Genomic DNA, 8,565 nt, shown 5'->3' on the forward strand with positions numbered 1-8,565 from the left:
AGAGAGAGAGAGAGAGAGAGAGAGAGAGAGAGAGAGGGAGGGGGAGAGAGAGAGATAGAGAGAGAGAAAGAGGGGCAGCGAGAGAGGGAGAGAGGGAGGGAGAGAGGGGGGGAGAGGGGGGGGGGGAAGAGAGAGAGAGAGAGAGAGGGAGAGAGAGAGAGAGAGAGAGAGAGAGAGAGAGTGGGGAGAGAGAGGGAGAGAGGGAAGGGGAGAGAGAGAGCACGAGAAGGAGAGAGGGAGAGCTAGAGAGAAAGAGAGAGAGAGGGAGAGAGAGAGAGAGGTAGTGAGAGAGTGGGGGAGAGAGAGAGAGGGAGAATGAGAGAGAGAGGGAGAGAGAGAGATTGAGAGGCAATAAAGAGAAAGCAATATAGGGAAATAGAGAGGTAGAGAGAGAGCCAATAGAGAGAGAGAAACAGAGTAAGAGAGAGGTAATAGAGGAAGAGAAGGCAATAGAGAGAGAGTGGCAATAGAGAGAGAGTACAAAAGAAAGTAGGAGAGAGGTAGTAGAGTGGCAATAGAGAGAGAAAGAGAGAGAGAGAGAGAGAAAGATAGAGTGAGGACATAGAGAGAGAGGGAGAAAGAGAGAGGGAGAGAGAGATAAAGATAAAGAGAGGGGCAATAAAGAGGTAATAGATAGAGAGAGAGCAAGAGGGAGGCAAGAGACAGAGAGAGAGGAGTAGAGAGAGAGATCAAGAGATAAACAATAGAAAGAGTGAGAGAGAGAGAGAGGCAATTGAGTGAGAGATATATATTTATATAGATAGAGAGAGATCAAGAGAGAGGAAATAGAGCGAGAGAGAGAGAGAGAGAGTAATAGAGAGAGAGAAAGTGAGAGGAAATATAGAGAGAGATTGAGAGATAAAGAGAGAGAAAGAGAGAGAGAGAGAGAGGCAATAGAGAGAGCAAGACAGGGTAATAGAGAGAGAGAGATAAAGATAGAGGCAATAGAGAGAGAAAGAAATAGAGCGAGAGAGAGGTAATAGAGAAAGAGAGAGAGAGAGAGAGAGAGGGAGAGAGAGAGAGATAGAGAGAGAGCAAGAGAGGGCAATAGAGAGAGATGAAGAGAGAGGTACATAGAGAGAGAGATGGAGAGAGAGAGAGAGATTAAGAGGGATGCAATATGTATATATATATAGAGAGAGTGGCAATAGAGAGAGAGAGTGGTAAGAGAGAGAGGGAGAGAGAGAGAGCGAAAGAAAGCAAGAGAGAGGCAATAGAGAGCTGAACTTCTGCATTTGCATTCATCAAAAAACTATAACAACAAATAACAGTAAAGAAAGGGCAAGCATGCCCCTAATCTAAAGAGAGAGAGAGCTGTTATCATATATTTCTATCTCCTATATCCCAAAAGAAAGAATCCTCTAAAGCTGTTTGAGCACAAAAATGTGCTGCCATATTGAATCTTCTGTAAGTATGTATAAACAACACTTGTTGTAAAAGCTTCAACCAACTCCATTTGTCCAAATCTTCTGGGTGCAGCTTCCATAATTCCTTATGCTTAAACTTCTGAAAATACTCAATCACACTTGCATTATCACCTTCCACAATGACCCATTTAAGTTCAAGCATCCACTCCACAATAAGCTTTTCAATAAACGGAATAGCCATCATCTCCACTTGAGTGCTATCCCAATGAAGGACACTCCAGCCGGCTGCTACAATCAACTTTCTCATACTATCTCTAAAAACTATCCCAATGCCTCCAACATTAGACCTTTGCAGAGCTCCATCCACATTAATCTTCAACCATCCTATAGGGGGGGGGGGGGGACCAAGAAGAACCTGAAAACAATCCACAGGATTGAAGAGTATCCCGTTGCTCCAGGTGGGAAGAATAACCATCAAAGTTTAGGATTTCCAAAATACTTGCTGCCATAAAACAAGGAGAGCAGCTATCCTTGCCATGTTTGATCAAGTTTCTATTCATCCAGCTCTAATAAACCACATGATAGTAAAGCAACATACCGAAATCTTGGTCTTCACATTGTTCTCAAAGGCCACATGTAAATCCTCAAAACAAGTAAACCATGGGGTGATAAACCCCCAGCCATCCAGCACATTTAAACAATCCAGCAACTGTTTACAACCTATGGTAACATGATCCCTATCTTCAATTGCCAAACAACCAATGGGGCAAGACAAGCTTTCCTCAAATCCACGATTATGCAGCCAGCTATTTGTTGGGATAATATTCTTCAAAATTCTCCACCAAAAAGTCCATTCACGATGCCTCAATCCCAGTTTCAACCATGAAAAGCACGGGTCTTCATCATCTTGATCAACTCCAAGGCATCCTCCTCCAGCCCATTCCAAATTTTAATTCCCAAAATTCTGTCAGCAAAAATCGCTTCAAAAATAGAGCAATAACACTTCAGCATTCTACTCACCTCTGGCATCATCAAATCTGTAACCATCCGGTTCTCAACCTCTTTAATGTTACAAAATGTTGGCTAGCTTGCTATCAATCTATCCCAGATCCATATATGATTCAAAATGTCTATGCTCCTGTCATTACAAACACACCATCTTATACAACTGCTCAAACTTCTAGCACCATCACAAATCAATTTCCAAACAGCCGAGTCACCCCTCTTCACATCAGTAGTCCACGGCCAGCTCCCATATTTCACAGACATAAATCTATAAAATAAACCAATCGATTTACTGATGTATTCCCATGCTATTCTAGCTCTTAAAGGCCCAATCCAGTCCACACTTGCTTGAAAACCAAGACCACCCAACCTCCTTGGCCTAGCAACACTTTTCCAAGCCATATAATGTATACTTCTATGATTGGAATCATAGTCCCAAAGGAAACTTCTACAAATCTTCTCGATCTCATTTAATACAAATTTTGGAACCAACATATGTGTAACCAAGTATACAGATGAAGGGAGCGAAACAACATTTATCAAGGTAATTCTACCTGCCAATGATAAATGTCTAATTCCCCATGCCAAAGTCTTGGTATGAGCATGCTACACCAAAGAGCCCAAGTCTTTCTTCACCAATCTTCTCACTGCTAATCTGATTCCAAGATATTCCATCTCTTCAACCTTCCTACATCCAGTTATCTTGGCAAGCCGTGATTTAGTAGAGGAAGAAGTCATTTTGCTGAATAGTAAGGCAAATTTACTTCTGTTTACTCTTTGACCCGTCCAAGAACAATACTTCTCCAATATAGAAGTAATCTTAATCACATTAGGAATAGTGGCACCTACAAAAAGCAAAATATCATCAACATAAATTGGGACACCCAACTCCTTGTAGTTCTGATGAATATGGGCAGGGCAGATAAAAGTTTCGAATAAAGGATGAACAAGTATTGTGACAAGGGGCGCCCATGACGAAATCCACAGTCTACCGTAATCCCTTCAGTTAGCTGTCTATTGATCAGGATTGTGAACTTTGGATTTCTAACATAGCTGAGCACCCAAGAGCTGAATCTATCAGGGAAATCCATTATTCTTAGCACAAGCTCCAACGTTCTCCAACTCATATTATCATATGCTTGCTCCATATCTACTTTTAAAGCCAATAACCCCAAAGCTGACTTTGAAACTTTAAATTTGTTCATCAGGTCCTGACCAAGTAAACAATGATTAGAGATTGATCGATCAGGTACAAAAGCTGCCTGTTCATTAGAAACAAGCAATGACAGAACTCCTTTGATTATATTAACCAAAACCTTTGCAACAATCTTATAGATTGTTTGACAAAGGCTAATAGGCCTAAATTTGGAGGGATGATCTGGGTTCATAACTTTTGGAATCAACACAACAACCGTTTCTTTCCAACTTGGGTCCATATGTCCACAAGCAAAAAATTCCAAACTAGCCTTTACAACTTGCTCTCCAACTATTTCCCAAAAGAACTTAAAAAAAGATGCAGTTATACCTTCTCTTCCTGGAGCAATATTTCGACCAAATGATTTCACAGCAAGCCAAATTTCCTCTTTTGTAACTTCTTCATTCAATACTTCAGTGAATTGTGACACACAATTTCTATGTTCCTCAAGGGAAGGTCATCCATCCTCAACAATGCCATGCTCATGCCATTTTTGCTGAAAAAATATGTGGAAAACATTTAAAATATCTCTACTATCAGTTACCACAAACCCATCCTCTTGTTTCATGGAGTCAATGCCATAGATCTTCTTCTAGCCGAGGCCATTGAAAGGAAGTAATGAGTGTTCTCATCCCCCTCTTCAATCCACTTCATCTTGGCCCTTGGCCTCCACCAAGTCATAATTCTGGCAAGAGTACTATTTAACAGTTGAACCTTAAACCTCAAAGCTTAAATTTGGACCTCAGATAATCCTTCAGGCAAACATTCCAATTCCTGCAGAGATTTTATCTCCTTGTCAAGTTCTTCCTTGAGCTGATTAAGAACTTTAAGTTTGTTCTTGCTCTAAAAAAACAAAGCTTTTAAAGTTCTAATGCATTTCTTCTGAAGTTTAGAAGCTTCACTGCTCCTATCCTCCACCTTCCACTTCTCCCACACCAAATGCCAGGCCTTTGGATAACTAGCCCAAACATCCTAAAATTTTATCCAATGAGAGTATACCCTCCTCACTTCACCTTGAACAGAGCATAGAATTGGACAGTGGTCAGAAGCAAGCTGAGTAAGATGCTTTACCTTTATCCCTTGAAAAGAATCCATAATAGAAGAACTAATAAGGAATCTATCCAACCTTGAGAAAATTCTACTCCTCACATCCTTGTTATTTGTCCAAGTAAAAGCTGGACCAGTGAAACCAGGATCAATCAGCTCATTTGCAAACATGAATTCCCTCATATCATTTGCAGCCAGGGAGAAATGAAAAGCCTTGCCCCATTTTTTTCCTCCTGAGACATGATACAATTAAAATCCCGTCCCACCAGCAATGGAAATTCCACTGTATGTTGATTAGATATGTCCTCCCAAAGTTTCTTCCTGACATACCTATCTTTGTCAGCATAAACCACTACCACCTCCCAATCAATGTCCTTAGCCATTTTAAGCCTCCCAAAAATACATTGATTGGCCTGAAAAACAACCTCGAAAGACACAATATTAGTTTTCCACATAATCAAGATACCTCCTGCATTACCAACAGCTGGCTGAAAGGCAAACTCCCAATCTCTACGAACCAATTTATCAATCTCCTTTCTATAAAAAGACTCCATCTTTGTCTCCAAAAAGCCCAAAAAAACTAATACCATTCCCCCCAATTAGATGCCATAAGTAATTACCCATCTCCTTCTTACGGGCACCTCTACAATTCCAACATAAAACACTAAGCATTATCCACCAATGGGGAAGCATCCCCGCTGCAAAAAAAATTAGAAAACACACCTTGCCATTGATCAACAAAATCCACATCTCTTAGTTTGCCATCCACTGAATTATCAATCACCTTCACACATTGCTCAATGACTGATGAGGCCAAACCCTCCTTCTTCCTTCTCCTGACAACAGGCAACTTTTGTAAAGGTCCAAAATTACCCATTAACTTAGAATGTTGATCATTAGCAACTCTGGATTGCTTATCTTTTGTCTTCTGGACACTTGACTTCTTACCCGAGAACTTCAGCATTTTTGGAACTAAACGCTGTGCAGGAGAAGACATCTATTCCCCATGTTTTCTCCTCTTCACCAAAGCCAGTCGTGAAGACACTTTGGCAGGCATACATCTGTCAACTAATACTTCTCTGTTTTGCATTTCACTTTCCAGAATATGCGGCTGTAACAATTCACCCAACTTTCCATGAACATGATTTACTTCTCCAGAATCTGATATGCTATTAACTTGTTTCTCAATGCCTTGCATCTTGTCCATGGCCTTCAGTTCAACCTTATGAACACTCAATTCCAATTGAATATCCTACTTAACAATAGGAGTCTCCTCCATATCCTGAGCATCACCCTTACTCTATACCTTAGTTACTTCCCTCCATACAGCTTTAGGAGCCAAATTCGGTGCAGCTACCTTGCTAATAGAGCCCTGTAATTTACCTCCATTCCTTGAGTTATTTGGTCTTCTTTTTCTTGTAATAATGGTCCATTCACCATGATCTTTATCCGCAACCGAAAAATGTTCACAAGGGGAGCTGTCTACAGCATTAGAGCTAACAGAGCCATTCATACCAAGTCTATCCACATTTCCAATTTAAGCATTTGCCATATTGGGTTGATTCTTCACATTCCAATTCTTCAAATCTGCCTTCCTGGGCTGTTCACAAGCTTCTTTGCAAACATCAGCCTTATGTCCCACTTTTCCACAATGTTGACAAATTAAAGGGATTCCTTCATATTCAACTGGTTGAAAGAAAGTACAACCAATCCCTTGTGTCCAAACATCCTTAGGCAACCTTTTAGATAAATCTACTCGTACACAAAAACGAGCAAAAGCGCACCTATTCCATAATTTAGTTTGCTCATCCATAAACAAAGGCTCTCCAATACCCGATGCCAATCTTGCCAATTTGATTCATCCCAATATTCTAATGGAAGATTTGGGAGCCTAATCCAAACTGGAGAAGAGAAACCTCTCAGCGACTTAGCAGATAATCCAGGGGTCCATTGATCAACCCCAATTATTTGTCCCGCAACGTACCAAGGTCCACCGATTAAAACATCATTTCATGCTTCCTTATCAATAAACCCACAAATGGAAACAATCTGATCCCAATGGCATAATTTGCGTTAATCCCACATGTCCCCATTTACGTTGCAGTTCCGTTTGGACAACCCAAAATGGAAGCCGCCATGCCAGCAAACTACCAACCAAGGCTCTATTCAATTTTTGAATATTTCCTCTAGCTTTATCTAAATCCAGTTTCACTAATCCATTCTCCCGTAAGAAGCTACCAATATCATCCACCAAACTCAATTTAACAGCAGTAGCTTTCTTCCATGCATTAGACGCCATTTTGACTTCATCAACTTCCTTCTTGACTGGATGGGTTTAGCCAGAAATGCCCAACTTCTCCACTGTAGGAGCATTAAAACGAACATCTGACATGCATTTTAGAAACTCAGGAACATTGCTGCATTCAGTTTCACTTTGTTTACCCCTCACCGCCTGATCAACGTTCTTCAAGTCATTGACAGCACCAAAGTTTAATCTCTATATACTCCCTCCCATATCTATATTCACATTTTAAGTCATCTGACTACTTGAGAATTTCCTCAAGTCCCAAATACAGCTCAATTTGCCAAAAGAAAACTGAATAACTTGAGGTTCAAAAATAGGATTATCAATCAATTTGCTTACCTTCACCCGTTCTCTAGAAGCCATCTCATCCGAGATCAATAATCCAACCTGTTCTGTCTCAACATTCAAGCCTTCTTGGTCAGCTGATTGAGCATCATTCTTAATTTCCCCAGACAGCTCTAATGTCCCAGTTTGGATGTTCGCCTCATTACCTCCAATAGTCACCATGACTTCATCCAGATATGAAGATCCCTTCTTCACATCATCCATAACTTCTGTCATAACTACACCATCCATACAATCAGCAATGACATCAAACCCATCAACAGCCCTATCCGCAATCAGAAGTTTCGATTGATCACCCAGTTGAGCGACCTCTCTAAGAAACTCTTCAGCCTCCGATCCCACCAAAATCTCTATAGCTTCATCTGAGACAGATGAACCTTTTGACGATGAATCTCGATCAATCTTTTCATGAGCTACAACATTAGATTCAACATTTGAATCAATCTCCAACTCTACATGAGAATGTGCATCTTGACCAACCTTCTTAAGCTCAACACTGCGTTCAGATTTTGCACTACTAGCTTTGCTAGGAGAGCGAGCATAAACTGGTTTTTTCCCCTAAACTCCTATCACAGCCAAACCCCCTGAGTCCCCAAATGAGAACCTCCTTTCACCAGATGACCCACCAATGCTACCAGCCACAACACTCGATCTACTCCCTCCTTCAAAATTCTTCCCACCAACTCCTCTACCAGATCTAACCTCCGAAGATCTCCCAGATCCTCTAACCTCCGAAGATCTCCCAGATCCTCTAACCTCCAAAGATCTCCCAGATCCTCTAACCTCCGAAGATCTCCCAGATCCTCCACCCCTCCCTTCACCGTGCAATGACGGGTGACGAGGGGTGACTGACGGCCACCACCCACCATTACCCCAGATCCGAACAATCAAGCCCCTCTGGTGAGAATCCAAATTGAGAGAAAATTTTTCTCTCGAAAGCCACCGCGATTTCCTCAGAGTGATCGTCCTCTCTCTCTCTCAAAACTCAAGAGAGAGAGAAAGAAAGAGAAAGAGAGATAGAGGAAATAGAGAGAGAGAGAGGGAGAAAGAGAGAGAGAGAGATGGAGAGAGAGAGAAAGAGATAGAAAGAAAGAGGAAGAGAAAGTGAGGAAATAGAGAGAGAGAGAGATCAAGAGAGTGGAAATAGAGAGAGAGTGAGAGAGAGAGTGAGAAAGAGAGTGAGAGTGAGAGATATATATTAATATAGATAGAGAGAGATAGATATATAGATAGAGAGAGGGAGATAGAGGGAGAGGCTAAATATATATAAATAGAGAGAGATATGAGAGGCAACGAGAGGC

This window comes from Dendrobium catenatum, unplaced genomic scaffold (assembly GCF_001605985.2).
Source record: "Dendrobium catenatum unplaced genomic scaffold, ASM160598v2 original_scaffold_171723, whole genome shotgun sequence".
NCBI lineage: Eukaryota > Viridiplantae > Streptophyta > Magnoliopsida > Asparagales > Orchidaceae > Dendrobium > Dendrobium catenatum.